This window comes from Zootoca vivipara, chromosome 8 (genome assembly GCF_963506605.1).
Source record: "Zootoca vivipara chromosome 8, rZooViv1.1, whole genome shotgun sequence".
Lineage (NCBI taxonomy): Eukaryota > Metazoa > Chordata > Lepidosauria > Squamata > Lacertidae > Zootoca > Zootoca vivipara.
In genome coordinates this window covers 10118882-10142081 of record NC_083283.1, presented here as the reverse complement: position 1 = coordinate 10142081, position 23200 = coordinate 10118882, and the positions used below count along the sequence as shown (strand labels likewise).

Genomic DNA, 23200 nt, shown 5'->3' with positions numbered 1-23200 from the left:
AACTGCCAAGTCTTTGTCCCACTTTTCATTTCAAAGCCACTTCTTTGTACCAGAAATCTGTGCTATTTATCTTCACACTCCCCCCCCCCCCCCGCGCTTATCTAGGCAGCCGTCCTTTAATAACAAGGGGTGGCAAATGAGAGGCAAAGCATGAGAGAGGGTGGAGTGGGGTCTAATGGACTGCAGAAAGGAGGAAAAACAACTCTGCAGATGACACATGGCTCCCATTACAATTTGGACAGCCTAATTACATTTACTAATTGCCCTATTGGGCTGCATGTAATTAGCTAGGTAAGAAAGGAGGGATTCATAAAAAGATACACTTTTTAAAATAAAAAAAATCCCACAAACCACGACTATAATGAATGTTGGATACATCATGTTCTGGTAGGTCTGTTCCCCCCAACTGCATGCTTTTACAAAAGGATGAACACATGGAAACAAATAATGGATTCAAGAACTATCAATGAATAACAAATTCAGTTCTCGCTCTGTAGGAAAGGATGATGGTCTCGAATCCACTTTGGCATTGTCCAGGAAAACCTATGAAATGGCAATCAATAGTGCTCGTCTATAAAAAATTCAAAATCGAAACAGATGGTGCTAAATCTGAATCACAAGGCTGCAGAGCAGAACTACAGGAAAATGGGCTCCTTGTTGCTTTGAGCTATGTAGTTTCTCTTTTTAATCTTTGTGTACCAGATTCCTCCGGGAAACCCACAACCAGGGCACAAGAGGGACAGGCCAATCCTGTGCATGCTTTCCTTCAAAGTAAGACCTTCCAAAGTTCAACTGCAGCCATGAATGCAACTATACATTGACCTAGGGACACAGGTGGCGCTGTGGTGTAAACCACTGAGCCTCTTGGGCTTGCCAAGCAGAAGGTTGGTGCTTTGAATCCCCGTGACAGGATGAGCTCCCATTGCTCTGCCCCAGCTTCTGCCAACCTAGCAATTCGAAAGCATGCCAGTGCAAGTAAATAAATAGGTACCACTATGGCGGGAAGGAAAATAGCGTTTCCATGCACTCTGGTTTCCATCATAGTGCTCCATTGCGCCAGAAGGGGTTTAGTCATGCTGGCCACATGATGACCTGGAAAGCTGTCCGTGGACAAATGCTGGCTCCATTGGCCTGAAAGCAAGATGACTGGACTTAACCATCCAGGGGTCCTTTTCCTTTACCTTTTTATAAAAAGGTAAAGGTAAAGAGGCCCCTGACCATCAGGTCCAGTCGTGTCCGACTCTGAGGTTGTGGCGCTCATCTCGCTCTATAGGCCGAGGGAGCCAGCATTTGTCCGCAGCTTCCGGGTCATGTGGCCAGCATGACAAAGCTGCTTCTGGCGAACCTTTTCCTTTACCTTTTTATACCTTGACCTAAAAAAACAACAACCTCACAATTGCTTACACAACAGTCCAAAGGCCATTATCTACTGATTTGCACTTGATCCACTGAAGTTTATTGTTAAATCACTCCTGGAGGATGCAGTTGGAAAACGCTACATGGGGAGTGTAAGACGTAAAAACCAGGGCAAGAGGAATAGGTTAGGATCTGCTAAGTGATATCTGAATGGGGTGAGGAATGTTTTAGAGAAGAACATGAGAAGAACCCTATTGGACCCAGCCAAAGGCTCATCTACTTCTAGCTGTCTGTTCTCACCTTGGAATAGATCGCTTTAATTTTGATTATTACTCTTCTGTAATAATTCTTTGATTATGAACTTTCTTGGCTACTAAATCACCTAGCTACTAAATCTCCCTGGTATAACTTTACATCTCACCCCATCATATGCCATTATATCACATGCCTATTATATCTCCAGCAATATGCTGTCTTAGAAAGTCCTTTTCTATATAAACATAATGGAATCCAGTTAATTCTAAATATTATTTTCTGTTTGTAGAGGTCATAATTTAAGATCCATAGATGCCTTTGTTACAGAAGCTAAAACACTTTCCCACTGTCTACTTAACAAAGGAACCTCCAATTCTTTGTTCCACTTATTTCTTAAAATCTGTGTATTGAATTGATTCGTTGATACCAAATATCTATAGCAAGTAACCACGGGTTTTTTTTAGTTTCAAAAGATTTGACCAATTGTTCCAATATCTCTGATATCTCAGAAGCTGTAAAAGCTTCGAGTCCAAACAAAGTAAATGTTGCAACTGCAAATTGGGCTGCATTCGATAGATGATATTTATCTCTTAAGGCAATGTACAATCGTACCTTGGAAGTTGGATAGAATCCATTCCAGAAGTCCGTTCTACTTCCAAAACATTCAGAAACCAAGGCGTGGCTTCGGCTTGGCTGCAGGAAGCTCCTGCAACCAATCAGAAGCCTCGGAAGCAGTGATGGACGTTTGGGTTCCAAAGAACGTTCGCAAACCAGAACACTCACTTCTGGGTTTGCGGTGTTTGGGAGCCAAAATGCAAAGCGTTCGGGATCCAAGGTACGACTGTACATGTAAAATTCATCTACCTCACCTATCAGTTGGTTCAAAGTCAGTATACCTGCTTCCATCCAGTTTTTCCATAGTACCATCTTCTTTTGTAAAAATAAAATAAAATTGAGTTTCTCCACAAAGTGAATTTAGCAACTAAGTGAACTTGACTTTTATGAAGATGCATTCCCACTGTCCTGTATTTGTCCATCCTTTCTCTCATCTCCTTCCACCATTGGATTGTTCCTGAGGCTGCTTTCCAAGTTGGAAGGCAGTCAAAGTAGCAATTAACATGTCATAGGGTTTCATTTTTTCCTGAGGAGAATTCCTTTCTCACATATTGTTCTTGGCTGGAGACGTTCAGAACATTTTTCTCTTTTGCACATTACTGCCCTTTTCTTTTCTCCTGTACATTTCTCCAGTAAATTGCACACATATGGCCCAAATCATAGCTGCCAAGTCTCCCGTATTCCCCGGGAAATCCCCATTTTTCCAGCTATTCTTAGCTGAAAAAATGGAATTTTTTTTGTTTCCCCCCGGTTTATTCTGGCGCGGCGGCCATTTTGGAACTGGGCAAAGCAGCATCAAAAGTCACTTCTGAGCATGCTCTGCCCAGTTCCAAAATGGCGGCAGCGCTACTTCCGGCCTGCTACTTCCGCCCGGTCCCTTATTTCTCCGACAGCAACTTGGCAGGTATGGCCCAAATACATGTCCCATACATTAGTAACTCCCACTGATGTCACTGGGTCTAATTTCTGAGCAGGCATGTATAAGATTGTACTGTGGTTCATGAATCAGAAATTAAAATAAGGCAGCCATGCTAAGCAGGCTTACTACAGGCAAGTTATTCTCGGGATGGCTCTCTACAATCCCAATAAGGCTTCTCTAGAGTAAGTACACTAACAGTTCCAATTAGCCAAGCTGGTGGCATGACTTGAGCTGGTGGCATGCCAGCCTTTAATCTCATGTGGTGTTTTTTTTTGCACGAGGAAAAGCAGATGTTCTTTGACAAAAATGATAAAATAATGGTTTCTGTGGGACTTGACAGTACAAATCTCCCTTAAGTCATGCAGAAAGCTACAGCTGATCCATTCATATCTGCCGAAAACACTGGGTCTCCAAGGCCCCCAGAATGAAAAGGCAGTTTATAAATACAGCCTTACTATCGCTTAGCCAAATTCTCGTACAAATGTCAGAGCTAGCTTGAACCTGATACATTGCAAAACATCTTCCTGGTGTGCCAAGCATTGCAGGAAAAGTCAGTTGTCAGTGAATTCGGTATAGTTCAGCTTCAAAGCTAGTCCTTTGGGGCAACATTCTGGACATGCATGTCTACTCTGGAGGAAGTACTATTGAGTTTGAAAGGACTTACTCCCAGGTATTTGGGAGGCTGATCAGAACCTTCCTTTTAAAGAAATTTCTTGATGGGTAGTTCTGTTAGCCTTTTGCAACAAAGAAAAACAACAGCAGAACCTTGTGGTGTTTTAAAGATGACCACATTTATTGTGCCAGTCCAGTTTATCAGTGTTAGTGTTATGCTGAGTTACAGGTGCACATGTTTTTTTGCTTTTTTTGTGGCGGTAAAAGGGGGGTTGTAAACTGCGAGGTCAGAGGGAAATGGAATGCAGAGAAATGCAGGCAAAGATAATTACCGTATTTTCCCCTGTATAAGACGAAGCTTTTTGCTTTTTTAAGGCAAAAAAATGGGCACTGTGGGTTAAACCACAGAGCCTAGGGCTTGCTGATCAGAAGGTCGGCAGTTCGAATCCCTGCGACGGGGTGAGCTGGCCACATGACCCGGAAGCTGTATGCCGGCTCCCTCGGCCAATAACGCGAGATGAGCGCCGCAACCCCAGAGTTGGTCACGACTGGACCTAATGGCCAGGGGTCCCTTTACCTTTAAGACGATGCTTTTTGCTTTATAAATGCAAAAAATGGGTGTTGTCTTATACACGGATAGTGAATGCGGGGGGGGAGGTGCAATTAATGGCAGCAGCAGGCAGGAGATTGGCAGTGGCGAATGGGCAGGTGATTGGTGGCTGTGGCCAGCCAGGCAGGTGATTGGTGGCTGCAGCAAGTGGGCGGGTGGGCTCTTGGTGGCGGTGAGCAGGCAGACAACTGGCAGCTGCGGCGAGGTGTGTGATCGGCAGTGGCTGTGGCAAGTGATCGGCATTGGTGGGCAGGCAACTGAGCAATTGGTCGAAGTGACCTCCCCCACCCCCACCCCAAAGCTAAACAACTTAATTTCTTAATTTAGGGTTTAAAAGAATAGGGGTCGTCTTATACATGGGGGCGTCTTATGCATGAAAAAAAACGGTACATAATTAACAGTTGACGTTAATAAAACAGCTGATGGTAACACTGATGCCCTGGCAGGGGTAAACTGATTGACATATGTAATGTGATAAAAAAACCATTGCCTCAGTGCAGCCCACAATTTATAACATTGGAACCCTTGCTGTATAGTAACATTTGGGCTGTCTCACATTCGCAGGCTCCCTTTGAGGTTCCTCAGCTCCAGAAAGGCAACTCTGAGGTCATTTACTGAGTGTCCTAGGGGGCTGTAATGCCCTCTCCCTGGCTTTGAAATAGTGCCGTTTCTTCCTAAGGAAAAAAATTTTATGACCACTTTTACTACAACTGACTGTTTTCATGCTTTGTGCTGTTGTTTTATCTCGTTGTTCGCCTCTGGTTTTATTATTCTGCTTTATTATTTTGCATTTTATCTTGTTTTGTTGCCAGCACTTCATAGGCGCCACCCCCTCAATTGTTTTAACGTCCGCACAATGATAATTGCATTAATACATTTTTTCTCCCACACTGGTGTACTTTTAGTGTGTGTCCTTGTCCAAAAATACCAGGCAAATGCACACATATAAACAGAGCGCAAAATATGGTCTGAAGGTCAGCATCAAAAAAAAACTAAGATCATGGCCACTGGTCCCATCACCTCCTGGCAAATAGAAGGGGAAGAAATGGAGGCAGTGAGAGATTTTACTTTCTTGGGCTCCTTGATCACTGCAGATGGTGACAGCAGTCACGAAATTTAAAGACGGCTGCTTCTTGGGAGAAAAGCAATGACAAACCTAGACAGCATCTTAAAAAGCAGAGACATCACCTTGCCTACAAAGGTCCGTATAGTTAAAGCTATGGTTTTTCCAGTTGTGATGTATGGAAGTGAGAGCTGGACCATAAAGAAGGCTGATCGCCGAAGAATTGATGCTTTTGAATTATGGTGCTGGAGGAGACTCTTGAGAGTCCCATGGACTGCAAGAAGATCAAACCTATCCATTCTGAAGGAAATCAGCCCTGAGTGCTCACTGGAAGGACAGATCCTGAAGCTGAGGCTCCAATACTTTGGCCACCTCATGAGAAGAGAAGACTCCCTGGAAAAGACCCTGATGTTGGGAAAGATGGAGGGCACAAGGAGAAGGGGATGACAGAGGATGAGATGGTTGGACAGTGTTCTCGAAGCTACGAACATGAGTTTGACCAAACTGCGGGAGGCAGTGGAAGACAGGAGTGCCTGGCGTGCTCTGGTCCATGGGGTCACGAAGAGTCGGACACGACTAAACGACTAAACAACAACAACAACATAATAGGGATAATGCTTCTTTGAAAGTTCTTTGAAATACATGTTTTTGCAATGTCCTTCACTCACTAAGTTTTGGGAGAAAGTATTGGATTCTGCAAACACAACTGTGCAGAAAAAGTTAAACATTTCAAAGGAAAATATTCTTTTGAATTACATACATACTAAATGGAATCTGACAACGGGTTAACGTAAATGGAACTTTCATGCCTTTACTATGGTCAAAAGACTGATATTGATGCACTAGAAAGATAAATTGGTGGTCCTCTTCAGTCAATGGACTGAGGTTATGACATACTGTACTTGCAACTTATGAATGGATTGCTTATAGTTGTAGACTTTGTACAGACAAGTAAAGCGATACTTGGAATGCGTTTATAAAAAATATAGTAGGTTATAAATAATCATATATCTATTTTGATAACAATAACATTTTATATACCTATATTCTAGACAAGCACATATGGAATTTTGCATATATAGTGATATAATATATTTTTTTACTTCATTATATTTTATTGTTTATTCACTTTTTATTTCCATTTTATTTTGATCAATTGAAATGTTCTCTCTCTCTCTCTCTTTCTTTCTCTCTCTCTCTCTATATATATATATACAGCGGTACCTCTGGTTACGAACTTAATTCGTTCCGGAGGTCCGTTCTTAACCTGAAACCGTTCTTAACCTGAGGTACCACTTTAACTAATGGGGCCTCCTGATGCCGCTACGCCTCTGCCACACGATTTCTCTTCTCATCCTGAGGTAAAGTTCTTAACCCGAGGTACTGCTTCTGGGTTAGCGGAGTCTTTAACCCAAAGTGTTTGTAACCCGAGGTGTTTGTAACCCGAGGTACCACTGTACATAATTCACTTAGATATTGAGGACTGAGGGATCAATATCCCTAGACCAGGGCTGGGAAATCTGTGGTCCTCTCTGGCCATGCTGTCTGCAATATGGCATTTAGCAGGAGTGTCATCTTGGCCTCACGACCATGAGCGACCGAGGCCATGGGTACCATGCAAAATTTGTGGGTGCCCGGCCCCTTCATGGGGAATTTTTTGGTTGCTCGGGGCCCCAGGGCCCCAGGTAGTTGGCACCTATGGCATCTAGCCACAATGACGGTCTTCTACCCACGCTTATTCTCAAGCAGTGTGTACCTCTGAATGCCAGTTGCTGGAAATCACAAATGGGTGTAAGCAGGACTAGGACTGAACAGCACCTAATTATTATCCCCCTCCCCAATGCATTGTGGGTGGGCAAGGAGGCACAATGTCACCTTCCTTGCATGCGCTAGAACTCCAACCGAACCGCTAAATGAGCAAAAAGAACTGTGATGTTGCAGCCCTCAAGATGCAAGTATGAATCAGCCTAGAGAACCTCCCCTCCCCTCGTTCTGACAAAAGAAAAACAGTCTCCCTAAAGTATTGTCTGGATGCAAATACAGCATCAGATCATTTTCTTGGATCTGATTGCTGGAGATAACAGCAGGAGCTAGAAAATAATAAGTACAGTCACACAGGCAAGGAAAAGACAACCAGTTCGTCTTTGGGGCTGTTGTTGTTGTTTTAATTAAGGAAGCCCAACTCTGTAGAATAATCACATTAACCCCCTGCTGATATCCTCAGAAGAGACGGAAGACAAACAAAAATTCAGAGCATAAGAAATGAAAGTCGGAAGATGCAACAGAGGCGAGACAATAGGCTTTTAAGGGCTTGGAGCGTGCAATATCTGTATGGAATATCGTGGAGCTCATTCGTCCACTGAAGACTTCTGCCAAACTCAAAGCTTGTGCATGCTGTAAAAGAGTCAACTATGGAACTCACTTCTGCAGGAAGACACCAACTTGGAAGACTTAAAAAGAGGGTTGGAAAAATTAATGTAGGATAAAGATAACAATGGCTACTAGTGAGCATGGCTCTGCACAGTCGGAGACAGCAATGCTTCTGAATACCAGTTGCTGGAAACCACGCAGAAGGGGAGAGTGTTTCTGTGTTCAAGTCCTGCTTGTGGGTTTTCCACAGACATATGGCCACTGTGAGGAAAGGAGGCTGGAGTAGATGGGCCATGGGCCTGATCCTGAAGGCTCCCCATACACATCCCCTGTAAGAGATGCCCTATTACTAACTTTGTATTTTAAGTGAGGTTTTTCCTTGATACTATGGTTAATGGGATGTGGGTGGCGCTGTGGTCTAAACCACAGAGCCTAGGGCTTGCCGATCAGAAGGTTGGTGGTTTGAATCCCCGCAACTGGGTGAGCTTCCGTTGCTCGGTCCCTGCTCCTGCCAACCTAGCAGTTCAAAAGCATGTCAAAGTCCAAGTAGATAAATAGGTACCACTCCGGCAGGAAGGTAAACGGTGTTTCCGTGTGCTGCTCTGGTTTGCCAGAAGTGGCTTTGTCATGCTGGCCACATGAACTAGAAGCTGTCTGCAGACAAACACTGGCTCCCTCGGCCAGTAAAGCGAGATGAGCACCACAACCCCAGAGTTGTCCGCGACTGGACCTAACAGTCAGGGGTCCCTTTACCTTTTTACTGTGGCTAATCTTAACTGATTTCACGATGTATGTTGTATCCCTATTGTACACAGCTTAGAAACTACATCATTAAGCAATATATAAACTCAAAGAAATGAAAACACACCCAATCAGGTTGAGAAGAGAAAGTGGATTGCTCCACTTCTGATACGGGCGTCAGATACCATTTTTGAATTCTCCCTGGGTTGTTGTTTTTTAAAATAAACCCCCCAAACTCCCTACAGGCATAAAGGTAGCACATCAGTGGGGAAACAGAGCTGAACTTGCTCCCTCCTCGTCTACTTGCCAGGAGCTACTGTTCATCTGTTTTTTTGGGGGGGGGAAGTTTTCAAATCAGAGGAGCATTCAAAAACATGATTCCCCCACCTGCAGCCTGAAGTGGAACTGCCCGTTCTACTGTTTGTTTATTTACCACCGTTTTCACCCCAATTTAGAGGGGAAATTGGGGGACAGAGTGAAGAGTTCTATGTTGGCAAATGCCGTAGGCTACTAAGACTCCAGCACTGAAGTTGGTTGAATAATAAAGTATTTGTTAAATTTGAAAGGGCAGTTCAGGGATCTCTGGGGAGACTGATATGGGCCCTGGGCAATATTACTTGACAGCTCTGGCTTATAACTTTCCTTGTGAAAGCAGCCCAGGAAACTGAAGTGCTCACTGCACTGGAAAACCTCTTATTGCTTTTTTCCAGCTGTGTGAAGTTCCCTAATTGAAGGCCCTCTTTGCCAGGCCAATGCCCGGAAATCCATTTTCAATGCTAGATGCAGCATTCTATAGAGCAAGGCTTCTGACAATGGCAGGATACTGGAGTGTGAAAAGGCTGTGGCTCTTATAACAATGCAAGATGGCTGCTGATCTGTTGTAACTCAGAACTGCTTTTGAAATATGTGATGCAATTTTTATTTTATTTTTAAGGACCCCTGGACGGTTAATTCCAGTCAAAGGCAACTATGAGGTTGCTGTGCTTATCTCGCTTTTCAGGCCGAGGAAGCCGGCGTTTGTCCACAGATAGCTTTCCGGGTCATGTGGCCAGCATGACTAAACCGCTTCTGGCACAACGGGACACCGTGATGAGTACCAGAGCGCACAAAAACACCATTTACCTTCCCGCTGCAGTGGTACCTATTTATCTACTTGCACTGGTGTGCTATTGAAGTGCTGGGTTGGCAGGAGCTGGAATGGAGCCACAGGAGCTTACTCCATCGTGTATCAATAAATAATAATAATTGTGTGTGTTGTTTAGTTATTTAGTTGTGTCCGACTCTTCGTGACCCCATGGACCAGAGCACGCCAGGCACTCCTGTTTTCCACTGCCTCCCGCAGTTTGGTCGAACTCATGTTGGTAGCTTTGAGAACACGGTCCATATATATATGGATATATCTATCTTCCAATCTTCCAATCAGCAGGCCCAAGAGGCTCACTGACTTAGACCACAGCGCCCATTGATGTGAGGCAATATAACCCATTTCAGACAACCATTTAGGACAAATTATTATTATTAACAAAATATAAACTTTTTTGTTTTACTCAAAGGCCTCCAGAGCAAGGAACAGGATTATTAAAACAAAACATGCAACAGAGTAAACGGAAATGCCAGCAGTCAATCATAAAGCAAAGCAATATAAAACAGGAAACTCGTTTGTTTATTTTGTTGCATTTATATCCCACCTCACGGATTACATCCACAACCTGAGGTTCCACTGTATATGATTCTCCCCTTCTTCATTTAATCCCCACAACACCCCTGTGAGGTAGGTTAAGCAGAGAGGCAGTGACTGGCCCAAAGTTACCTGATGAGCTTTGTGGCCAAGGGGGGGATTTGAACCTTGGTCTTCCAGGTCCTAGTTCGACACTCTAACCACTACACCACACTGGCTCTCATAGGAGGAAGAGGCCATTGGGAATACAAGGGCTGAGCCCCATCCCCTTAATGCTGTGGTGTGTGTCAGCCAATGTGTAATTGGTGTTGATCTGGAGGGTCTGCCTTACTCGTACACAGCTTCCAACATGGGGACGGGGAATACTAGTTAATCAGGTTTCCTGTCCGTCTCTTGAGAATCATACACAGTTCACGCATCAGCTGGGGAATGTGTTTGGCAGGCACAGCACCACTGAGGCAGTGGGGCTCACCCCTGAGATTTTCACTTGCCCGCTTTGTGCATTCAGATGGGAGATTTGAAGAAGAACATGGGAAGCTGCCTACTGACTCAAACCATTTGGTTATTCTAGCTTCACCATCCGCACCAGGGCTTCCCAAACATGGGTCTCTAGGTGTTGTTGGACTGCAACTCCCATCATCCCTAGCTAGCAGGACCAGTGGTCAGGGATGCTGGGACTTGTAGTCCCAAAACAGCTGGATACCCAAGTTTGGGTAACCCTGGTCTACACTGACTGGTAGTGGTTATCTAGGGGGCTGCCAGAGATTGAACTTGATATCTTCTGCATGCAAAGCAGATGTTCTAACACTGAGCTACAACCCTTCTCCAGGCTTACGATCCCCAGGCAGATGTGCAGGCTGAAAAACCTGGAACTGTAAATGCATGCCCACAGCTGAACCGGGCGTAGCTATTGTAAAGCTAACCATTTTGTTAAAGCGCATAATGCTGGATTTATCGAGAAATGCCCAGCAACATTGCAAAACTCTTGCTGCAGCACAGAAAAGTTTGGAACAAAAAAATAAAAAATAATCCTGCTCTGGTCAGACCTCACTTGGAGTACTGTGTCCAGTTCTGGGCACCACAGTTCAAGAAGGATACTGACAAGCTGGAACGTGTCCAGAGGAGGGCAACCAAAACGGTCAAAGGCCTGGAAACGATGCCTTATGAGGAACGGCTTAGGGAGCTGGGTATGTTTAGCCTGGAGAAGAGAAGGTTAAGGGGTGATATGATAGCCATGTTCAAATATATTAAAAAGGATGCTATATAGAGGAGGGTGAAAGGTTGTTTTCTGCTGCTCCAGAGAAGCGGACACGGAGCAATGGATTCAAACTGCAAGAAAGAAGATTCCACCTAAACATTAGGAAGAACTTCCTGACAGTAAGAGCTGTTCGGCAGTGGAATTTGCTGCCAAGGAGTGTGGTGGAGTCTCCTTCTTTGGAGGTATTTAAGCAGAGGCTTGACAGCCATATGTCAAGAATGCTTTGATGGTGTTTCCTGCTTGGCAGGGGGTTGGACTGGATGGCCCTTGTGGTCTCTTCCAACTCTATGATTCTATTATTCTAATCCAGAGGTCTAAGCAAGTGGGAAATTATTTGACTGGCTGGGGCACTGGAGCTTGCTGAGTCCTTGACTGAAAGATCAGTAAATCCAAGCTAGCTCAGCTTTGGTGGCAGTAATGCTGCTGCGACAGATCAGGCACATCAGGGAATCTCTCCAACAGCGTGCCGTGCCACAAAGGGCTTCCTCAAACCAACAGTAGCAGAGGGACGGGGCAAGCCAGCTGATTGGCCAGCAGCACAGCCAGCAGGCAGGAGCTCAAACAATGTGTCAATGCCAATAATAATTTGGCTTTCCAGATACTTTGATGCTCTTAGATTTCAGCCAATGGATCATCTTCTAAGAACATAAGATAAGAAGAGCTTAGCTGGGCCACCCCCAAAGGTCCTCCTGGTATATACTGTTTCCAAGAGTGGCTAGGTGAGATGTCACTGAGGAACCCACTTTTTGATTAGCCATGGAAGCTGCATTTGCTGGAGGAGACTCAAAACAAACCTGAAATGGCTATGCAATTATTGCAGGGCCGGCTCTACGGCCAGGCTGGGTGGCGCAGTGCGCCATGGCACCGGCCCGCCGGGGGGGCGCCACACAGCCACGCCTGCCCGCCCACCCACCGCTCCGCGCTGAGCCCGACCCACCATAGGGCGCCATGCAGCCGCACCTGCCCGCCCGCCGGCCACTCCATCGCGCAGCAAGCCCGACCGCCCGCCTGTCGCGCAGCAGCGCCCTCGGCGACCGCACTGCACGCTGAACCCGGCCGGCCGCCCGCCCGCCTGTCACACTGGAAAATGGGGGGGGCGGAGGGATCCGTCGCACCACGGCGCCAGGGCGCCAAAGGTGCTTAAGACAGCCCTGATTTATTGCAATAGATAACCCCAGGTGCCCACCATTTATTTATTGCAATAGATAACCCCAGGTGCCCACCATTCCAGGATCAAATCAGAAACTGTGACAGCTTCTGTAACTATGGGACTGTCCCTGGAAAACAGGGACACTCTGAGAGAGTCCTCCGGGTAGGTCTGGAGCACCACATTTTAAGAAGGATATTGACAAGCTGGAATGTGTTCAGAGGAGGGCGACCAAGATGATCAAGGGTCTGGAAACCAAGCCTTATGAGGAAAAGTTGAGGGAGTTGGGTATGTTTAGCCTGGAGAAGAGGAGGCTGAGAGGTGATATGATAGCCATCTTCAAATGTCTAAAGAGCTGCCACATGGAAGAGGGAGCAAGCTTGTTTTCTGCTGCTGCAGAGGGTAGAACCTGAACCAATGGATGCAAATGACATAAAAAGGAGATTCTGACAACATTAGGAGGAACGTTCTGACGGTAGGAGCTGTTCAATGGTGGATCCGACTCCCTCAAAAGGTTGTGGCCTCTCTTTCATTGGAGCTTTTTAAGCAGAGGTTGGATGGCCACCTGCCATGGATGCTCTAGCTGAGATTACTCCGTTGCAGGGGGTTGGACTAGATGACCCTTGGACTCCCTTCCAACTCTATGATTCCATAGTACTGCTAATTATAAATGATATAAATAAATGATATAAATAGAATATCATGATTAAAAGGGTTAAGAGTATTACAACTCTACAATTCTATTATTCTGTGAATTTGTTGGACACAAGAAACCACCCATGCGCATTGCCTCCAACTTGCCAGGATTCAAGCTCAGATCATGTCGTCCCCCCCATCCAGAGCCCACATGGCCCCTCCTGATTCAGCTGTTATGGAGAAATGGAACTGAGTTTCACCAGCATATTGGAGTCTGACTTTCACACAACAATGGCACACGGTCCTGGAAAGATGGCTGAAGGGGGGGGGCAGGTTGCAAAGAATGTGTTTCCTGGTCAAGAAGGAGGGGGGAAAGAACCCGTTAAATATAATTGTGTCGCTGGTTATAGCAACTGGCCTCCACAGAAGCAAGGAGAAGAAAATTAAAACCAGGAAATTACAGGCTGCGCATCACGAACCAGATAGGTCATGGATGGTCTCTATCATTAGAAAGTTTTTTTTTTAAAAAAAAAAAAGTTAGACTAAGACTTTCAGAGGGAAGAACAGGAAGGAACCATCAAGCCTAGATAACAAGATGTAATTAAGAGCGCATTGCTGTCTTTCTCCCCAGTTCCTGCAGTGACGTCATCCCTCTCCTTGAATCACCCTTCTCCAACCTGGTGCCCTCAAGATGTTTTGAACCACAACGCCCATTTACTGCTAGCCGATACAGCTGTGCAGCCACCAGAACATCTGGAAGGCATCAGGTTCATAAACTCATAAAAGAGTCAGTTCCTGTATTGCCTGCACATTGTGGATGCTGCTGATAATTGGCCCTATGTCCCTCTAGTAATGTTCACAATAGGAAACATGGACAGCCTGCAACTGAGAAGGGTCCAACATGCAGACAGGGACACAGGCATGCACATTGGGACCTGTGTGGGAATCCTGGGCAATCAGGGATCCTGACTGGGCAGAGCAGTGGTTCACAGGGTCCCTTTCTTCTCAATGTTGAACATGCACCACTGAGAGGTGTGATCAGTGAGCATATCGTAAGAGCATAAGAAGAGCTGGCTGATCAAGCCAGTGACCCGTCCAGCCCAGTACCTTGTTCCCACAGTGGTCAACCAGATGGGAAGCCTGAAAGCACAAGGGCACTATCCTCTCCTGTGGCTTCTAGAAGCTGGTCTTCAGAAGCATTACTGGATCTCTCACTGTGCAGGCAGAGCTGTCCATACCTGCCAAGTTGCTGTCGGAGAAATAAGGGACTGAACTACAGGGCTCCAGGCAGCTGCAACAAAATGTTGCAAGTTTTTATACCCCGAAAACTCCAGTGACAGCACAGCACTTGGCTATCGTATGCCTGCCTGCCAAGTCCCCAGGAGCAGATTAGGTAATCGCCCTCCTCAATATTTCATTAGCTGTAAATTTCTACTATTCCCTCTTGGTGTATTGAAATGTGCTGGGAATTGCAGTTTCGATATTATACCAGGGAAGAAAAAAAGGTTGACCCGTTAAGTAAGCCATTTAGAGTATTTTATTACAAATCCCATAAAATGGGCTGGCGGAGGGGGGGGGAGGGAGAGAGAGAGAGAGAGAGAGAGAGAGAGAGAGAGAGAGAGAGAGAGAGAGAGAGAGAGAGAAATGTCCACACAGGAAAGACTCTCAGGGATCTTAAATCTATGACATGGAGCCATCTTTTAAATGCACCCCTTTAGGAGACAAAGAGATAAAACAAGAGTTTTAATCAGATGCTAATATGTATCTGCAGGTTCAAAATGCAGCAATGTAGTGGCCACAAGGAATCATTGGAGAACATTATTCTGTTATGAGGCAATAAGCAATTATTTTACTTTTAGAAGACAACTTCCTTTTTAATGTTTGATGCTGTACTGTTTTTAATATTCAGTTGGAAGCCGCCCAGAGTAGCTGGGGAAACCCAGCCAGATGGGCAGGGTATAAATATATTATTATTATTATTATTATGAAAGAAAAAAAAATTACACAAAAAGAAAATAGAAAAGAAAAAAGTAGAAAAGAAAAGAAAAATAGGAAAAATATAAAATTAAACAAAAAATCTTATCAAAGACAGTTTTTTTAAGAAATACGAACCATTATCAACATTATTATAAACATATATTTACAGTAAGAAGTCCTTTTACCTTCACCTTATTGATTTCTCCTCACTACTCTTAATTTCTGATCTATGCCTAATCTCTGGTTCTATTCCCTGATTTATTTAATGACTTCCTTCTACCTCTTTGTGGTTCCTAATTTCTCATATCTTAAAATTTCTGCATCCAGAATGCAGACATTTGGATTGCATTCCAAGTTACCAGCACATGTGTGCAGAACTAAAACTCACTCTTCAAAGTTCAAGCATCACGGCAAGGCTGAGTGTGCCTGTCCTTATCTGGAGTTGCCAGCTGGCAACTATGACTAGAACTGGATCCAGGCCATCATTTTTTTTCCTGTGCTTGACATTGTGCCAAGAGTCTGATATCCAAAGGTCAGCAAGAAGCATCTGTTCCTACAGAGCTACCAATCTCTTCTTCGCCCCCCAAAAGTGTACGTTGCAGAAGCCACTAGAAATATATTCCCCAGACAGGAACATTCCTCCTCCTTCTCTTCTTCTTTGCTTGTTCCTGAGCCAAGGCATTCTGTCTGTGTGACGTCGTGTCTAGCACCTGGGACAGCCAGAGAGTGCTTGCCTGTGTTGCTGAATTAATTTGCCACCTGAACGGCAAAGTACCCTTGCGAGCACAAAGGAAGCTTGCCAAAAAACCTCCCATCTGCCAGGGCACCGGTTAGAAATAAAATGTTCTGCTTGTTCCAGCTTCACCTGGACCAATAGGATTGTGTTGGCATCACTTATACATCTTTGGGTTTTCCCCAGGGCTGTTTATATCTCATGCAGCTTTTGGGGTCACATTGTGTAAGTATAATGGAAAATATCAGCTTTGTTGTTTAGTCGTTTAGTCGTGTCCGACTCTTCGTGACCCCATGGACCATAGCAGGCCAGGCACTCCTGTCTTGCACTGCCTCCCGCAGTTTGGTCAAACTCATGTTGGTAGCTTCGAGAACACTGTCCAACCATCTCGTCCTCTGTCGTCCCCTTCTCCTAGTGCCCTCCATCTTTCCCAACATCAGGGTCTTTTCCAGGGAGTCTTCTCTTCTCATGAGGTGGCCAAAGTATTGGAGCCTCAGCTTCACGACCTATCCTTCCAGTGAGCACTCAGGGCTGATTTCCTTAAGAATGGATAGGTTTGATCTTCTTGCAGTCCATGGGACTCTCAAGAGTCTCCTCCAGCACCATAATTCAAAAGCATCAATTCTTCGGCGATCAGCCTTCTTTATGGTCCATACATCACTACTGGGAAAACCATAGCTTTAACTATACAGACCTTTGTCAGCAAGGTGATGTCTTTGCTTTTTAAGATGCTGTCTAGGTTTGTCATTGCTTTTCTCCCAAGAAGCAGGCGTCTTTTAATTTCATGACTGCTGTCACCATCTGCAGTGATCAAGGAGCCCAAGAAAGTAAAATCTCTCACTGCCTCCATTTCCAGCTTTAATTTAGAGCAAAAACAAAACCCAGAAAACAAGGGTGGAATGTAACCAAAGCAAGGGGTTGCCATATTTCAAAAAGTGAAAATCTGGACACAAAAGTTGCTGGGCTTTTTCTGTGTGCAAAATCTCAAAGAGAATATTAGTTTTTGAGCCATTTTTTTATGAAGTCTGCCAAAATCTACATTCCCCCTGGACATTCCAGCAATTTTCCCCTGGTCACTGCTTAAGAGGGCCAAATACTGGCTATGCCCGGGAAGTTCCGGACGTATATCAACCCTAATTAAGTCTCTTGCTCCATCACTGTCTGCAAGCATTTCCCCTTCTGCATCCTGGATGCAGATCCTTTCACTGATGGGACATGGTAGTTGAATACCACCTTCACCTTCCAAACCCTTATCGGCAGCATGCCTCTGTAAATTAAGCTGGCATAAAGCCACACCAGATCCAAAACCTATTGAGTAGTGGGGTGGCTGCTCTGCCTAAGCCCCACTGCTGGGTTGTTTGGGTCTTGCAGCAGCCTCAGTTCAGCCAGCTGAGCCCCAGCTGTACAAACTACCTGGGCATATATTCAACTATGCCAGGGTTGGAGAGCCACAGCATCCTAAACTGCCAACAACTGTTGCCATAGGATTGCCCATTTAGGCAGCTGTTCTCATGTATGATGAATACGGCTAGATCCTTTTGCTGTTTGCCTCCAGAACGATGCACTGGGCTTCTACAGACGAGTTTGTTTTCCCAGATCAAACTTGCAGTTTACCCGAGAAAAACAGAAACTGGGCTTCTGGTTGTATATTTGCACACATACACCTTTGCTGATCCTTCCATTTTTTTAAAAAAAGAGTTTCCTTTCAAGCCAGCCAAAGCTTCATAAGGCTCCATCAGGTCACTGTGTGAGCCAGTCTGGGCAGAAGCATCCAAGAACATCTGCTCCCCAAGAGAGAGAGAGAGATGATTCACTGCTCTATAATGACTTGGCGCTTTGTGCCTCTCAGATTTATGTGGTCGATAGATCTAAAAAGTGTTAGCCGCGTTCCCATAAAATCCTTGACTTATTTCTTACAAGGCTCCCCACCGCCACCCCAACGCCATTCCACAGGTCAGCATATTGCTTTGGTGCCCTGGTTCTGGCCCTAAAAACTGATTTGTAGGTGGCAAACTTGGGGTTTATCTCTTTTATAGAGTGGGTGGATGTTTCTCAAAGTTAGACAAAGGCAGGCACTTATCAGTTGGCAAACACAACTTTTTAAGTTGAAAAATGAATCCTCTTCTCCCCTCTCATTTTTTGTGCCCACTGTGATTGTACGAGAGCACAGAATATGGGACATTGTGCTCAACTTTGCTTCCTCCCTGACAATCTAAACCTTCTTTTTTTAAAAGTAGGAGAGAGAGCAGGTTTCTAGTCCTTATGGATACAAAGCTATGATTAAAGTTTCCAAAGTAAGAATCAGTATAGCTCGGTTTGCAAAATTCAGAATTTGGTTGTTTTTGGCAGAGAATTTCAATTTTGAGAGGGGGGCGAGCACATTCTATTCAATTACACTCTCCACTAAAATGAAGATGGATTATCCCAAGAACTCAGATAAGGCAGTGGCTGAGTGAGACAGGCAGGACCCCACCCCACCCCCGACTGTCACTATTTTGCAGGAAAGATCCAAGCATGTACTGGGAATTTCGGCAGATGACAGTTTTCTGCCTCCCTAGAGCAACAAATCCATTTTTTTAAAAAAAATAAAAATGAACTTTTTGCAGTTAGAAAACTGATGGGAAAATGCACAGAAAAGTGTGTGATTAATGGATAATAGAATTATAGGGTTGGAAGGGACCCTGAGGGTCATCTAGTCCAACCCCCTGCGATGCAGGAATCTCAACTAAAGCATCCCTGCCAGAAACCCATCGAACCTCTGCTGAAAAGCCTCCAAGAAAGGAGAGTCCACAACCTTTTGGAGGAGCCCACTGTCAAACAGCTCATACTGTCAGAAATTTCTTCCTGGAGTTTAGCTGGAATCTCCATTGGTTCAAGTCCTACTGCCCCAACCTGAAGAACAGGGGGGGGGGACAACCTTGATCCATCTTCCATGTGACAGCCCTTGAGATATTTGATGACTGCTTCCATAGCTCCTCTCAGTCTCTTCTCTTCTAGGCTAAACATTCTCAGCTCCCTCCATCATTCCTCGTAAGGCTTGGTTTCCAGACCCTTGATCACCTTGGTCCTGAATCATTAACAGGAAGACATGTACACACCCCTCAAGCAAATCAGGATGAATGCTCATTGTCATATATAACAAATCAGAATAGATGCTTAGTAAAGAGCAAGCAAATCAGGACAAATGCTCAACAAAAGGTCATCTGGAGGGAGCGATGTCGAAAGGAAGCAATTTCCATTCTGACCTCCATTAATCACAATCAGCATTGTTTCTGCTCTGCTGCAGTGTGGTTTCCACCTTATACTAAGTCCACTAATTAAAATAAGTTACACCATTTACATAACTTGTGCTCATTTCAATATAAAACAAATGTCAAAACAGTACAAAACAGCCTGTCATTAATTACATATCATTTGCAGAACAGCAATGAGGCAAATGAATATTCATCGTGTTCATTTGACCAATTTCCATTTCCGACCACACAAACTGCAGCAATTCCTGGAGATGTTTGTTTATAGTGGCCTTAGGAAAATTACTAATCTCTTGTCCTCGGATTTCCATCACATACCCTTCTGAAATATGGGCATAATAAATACCAGCATACCTTTCAGGGCTGGTGTGGATGTGGATGTGTTTTAACATTTGAAGTCCTATTAATGTTTGTTATTATTACAGGGAGGAGAGTCTTCCCAGATTATATCCATTAGCTTCTGATGGGGTACCCTAGATGCTAAATATTGGATTCAAACTGTGATTCTTTGTGAATTTACACAAAAGTAAGCATGTATTGGCTCACATCTTTGCTGTGCAATTTACTGGAACCAAAGAAATGCAAAAGGTAGGCCATAAACAATAAACTGAAAAAAGGATACCCTGTTAACAGCCTGTTAATCAACTTTGCCTGATAAAAATCAGCGAGGAAAGATTTTCAGCCTACGCCGGACAGGAATTGACTTTGAATGCCTTTCGGAAAAACCGTTTACCAGGTTAGTATGTAGGTTAACAGTCACACGAGAGGTTCCGTTTTCACAAGCGCAGCAAAAGGCATAATTACGGACAGATCTGACCTATTTCAGTCAATAATCCATTAATGTACAAGCGAAACCGCAATGAATGTATGGCTCTTTATCAGATTTTGTGTTTCCCCCTCTCCCCGTTCGGTGCTATGGGATTATTAAATTTCCTGAGAAGTCAAACGAAACCCGCTGAAGAAAGTAGTTACCACCAGCCAGGACACCCGAAAGGTCATGAGCGTCTCAGCGAAATACAACTTAGGTGCCAGGAAAGAACTTGGTTAAGCTCCACAGGGGGGAGAAAACAAGGCCAGCTGCTCTGGTGATGGCTTGGAACCCAGGCCATTTCCCAGCAAAACATTTCACTCCCTTCTGCAGTGGCTGAACTCGGGGATGGCCAGAGGTTTTTAGACATGCACGGTCAAGAACACTATACACATGCACACCTCTCCACTATCCATGCAAGCAAGGAAGAGACATTATCACAGTCCAAAGAGGCCTGAAAACCATGTGAGGAGGGCATGGAGCAAGGCTAAGCTGCAAGAATTCTAAGGTGTCCTAAATAAAAAGCACATTACACAAGTGCACGAGGCAAACACCTATACCTAAGTGCATAAACCACGTGTCTGAAATAGTACAGAGAGCGGTACAGTAGCCATTGTTTAGCCCCTAGTCAACCTCCGAGGCACCCTCAAATCATGTAGCAGGAAAATCCTGATAGGTCCCTCACACTCTGCAAACCAGATCTGTTGAATGCCCATGGTGAGCTGTGAAAAGAGCAGGTATCTGTGTATGAATGAAACAAGTTATTGACAATGGATTCTAGAGTCAAGGCATTCACCATTTCAGAAGGATGCTTCCGACAAGCCAGGAAGGACAATTAGCAAGTATTATCAGGCATCTTGATTGACAGATTTGTAAATATCAGGTGGGTTCGGGCATCTCTCAGGTGGGTACCACTGCCATTCTAAGAGAAAGAGGGAGGTAAGTTTCAGAACCTCTTTTTCTAGAAAAAAATAGCACTGATTAACACCTAGTCCCTTCCTGGCTCTTTCTGGCCTTCTGGCGGTTCCCTCACTGCGAGAAGTGAGGTTAAGGGAACCAGGCAGAGGGCCTTCTTGGTTGTGGCACCCGCCCTGTGAAATGCCCTCCCATCAGATGTCAAGGAAATAAACAACTATCTGACTTTTAGAAGACATCTGAAGGTGACCCTGTTTAGGGAAGTTTTTAATGTTTGATGTTTTATCGTGTTTTTAATATTCTGTTGGTAGCCACCCAGAGTGGCTGGGGAAACCCAGCCAAATGGGCAGGGTATAAATAATAATAAATTGTTGTTGTTGTTGTTGTTGTTGTTGTTGTTGTTGTTTTGTTTTGTTTTGTTTTGTTTTGTTTTGTTTTGTTGTTGTCCTCTGGCCTTCCTGTAAAGAGTAGATGCTTTCACTCCCCTTTTACAATTAACCATGGTTTGTCGTGCTTTTAAAATACATCAAACTGTGGTTAGCCTTAACTATGACTTAACAAACCATAGTCAAGATTGCCAGAGTTTAAGGGATAGAAGCAATGCTAAACTGAAATTGGAAGTGAAGCTTTCAGACTCCGTACAACCACACTGGAGGCAGGGAGGGGAGGAGGAAGTTTGTGAGTCTGGGTACAGGCTAGGTTCATCTCCTTATAATAAACCACAGCTTATCATGGCACCCAAATGCAACCCGTAACATGATCTGAAAAAGCCAACATTCCCCACTCGTTTCTTTGTCCCTCTTGCCTTTCCAATCAAAAGGTTCTCATGTGTTTCTGAAGTTCCATGGGGAGAAAACTCAACAAATGTTGTCAGCAGAAATGATGGTGAGATAAGCATTCACAACACACTGTATGCCAGCAATGCTTCCCCCCCACACTGCCTTCAATTTTGAGAAAATACACAGCCTATTGTCCACCCCCAGGCTTTGAACCGCAGCCAAGCACAGCAAAGGTCCTTTCCTTCCAATATAACTTTGAAATGCATGCCTACCTCTGGTATTTTGCAGCAAAGAGACAGAACACTTTAGAGTGGAAGGATGCATTTCACGAAAGTGAAGGGCAATGCTTACCATCAAACAATGCTTAATTTATTGCATGGATCTATCTTGAACTATAATGTAGCGGGGGGGGGGTAGGAAAAAAAGAAATGCCTGAAGTTTCACCATTTATCTCTCATTCTGTAAATGTCGACTACTAAATTGGCAAATGACACGTCCTCTTTTTAAAAATGCTGTCCTCCTTTTTGCTCTTCAAAATATGGCAACCCTACCCATACCCAGGTGGCACTGTGGGTTAAACCACTGAGCCTAGGGATTGCTGATCAGAAGGTCGGCGGTTTGAATCCCTGTGATGGGGTGAGCTCCCGTTGCTCGGTCCCAGCTCCTGCCAACCTAGCAGTTTGAAAGCACATCAAAATGCAAGTAGGTAAATAGGAACCGCTACAGCGGGAAGGTAAACGGCGTTTCCGTGTGCTACTCTGGTTCGCCAGAAGTGGCTTTGTCATGCTGGCCACATGAGCTGGAAGCTATACGCCGGCTCCCTCGGCCAATAATGCGAGATGAGCGTGCAACCCCAGAGTCGGTCACGACTGGACCTAATGGTCAGGGGTCCCTTTACCTTTACCTTTACCCATACCTTGCTACTGCAGGCTGAATAAATCCTCTCTTTTCCCACCCTGGTGTGATTATTGACTTGTCACCCCAGCACTGGACTTTTGCCCTCTCAATGTGCCAGTGCCTGCCTTTTGGACCTCCTTCTCATTATATATCAGACAAGCACCTATCTTAAAGACCTTCCTTTTCCAACAAGGCTTTTAAGTGGAGACATTTGTCTCAGTCAACAATAGTCCCCATTTTGGATTTCAACAGAATTGTGGTGTTGCTGTTTTTTGTTGAATCGCTTCAGGATGTTTCGTGGAGAGCCATTCATACATAAATGAAATGAAATGTGTAAAATCATTTGCTTGGGTTTGCAAAACCTGGATTGATTAATAAAAAATAATAACAATAGTGATAATAATAGTAATAGCAGGAATCGAATAATGGGACTTCATTCAATAAAGGTACAGCGCATGGTCATCCAATCGCGGAGCAAGCCGGAGTGTTGAAATCTTCAGATAATTACTTTAAAGTGTTAGTCTAATCTGCTTAATAGAGACCAGTCAAATAACTATTCTCCAGGCATCCAGATGACAAG

General features: G+C 44.6%; 1 protein-coding gene across 1 annotated transcript in view; it reads right to left on the bottom strand.

Moving 5' to 3' along the window:
* KCNQ3 (potassium voltage-gated channel subfamily Q member 3) overlaps positions 1-23200 on the bottom strand; it is a 132005-nt gene that overhangs the window by 48614 nt on the left and 60191 nt on the right. The window lies entirely within an intron of this gene.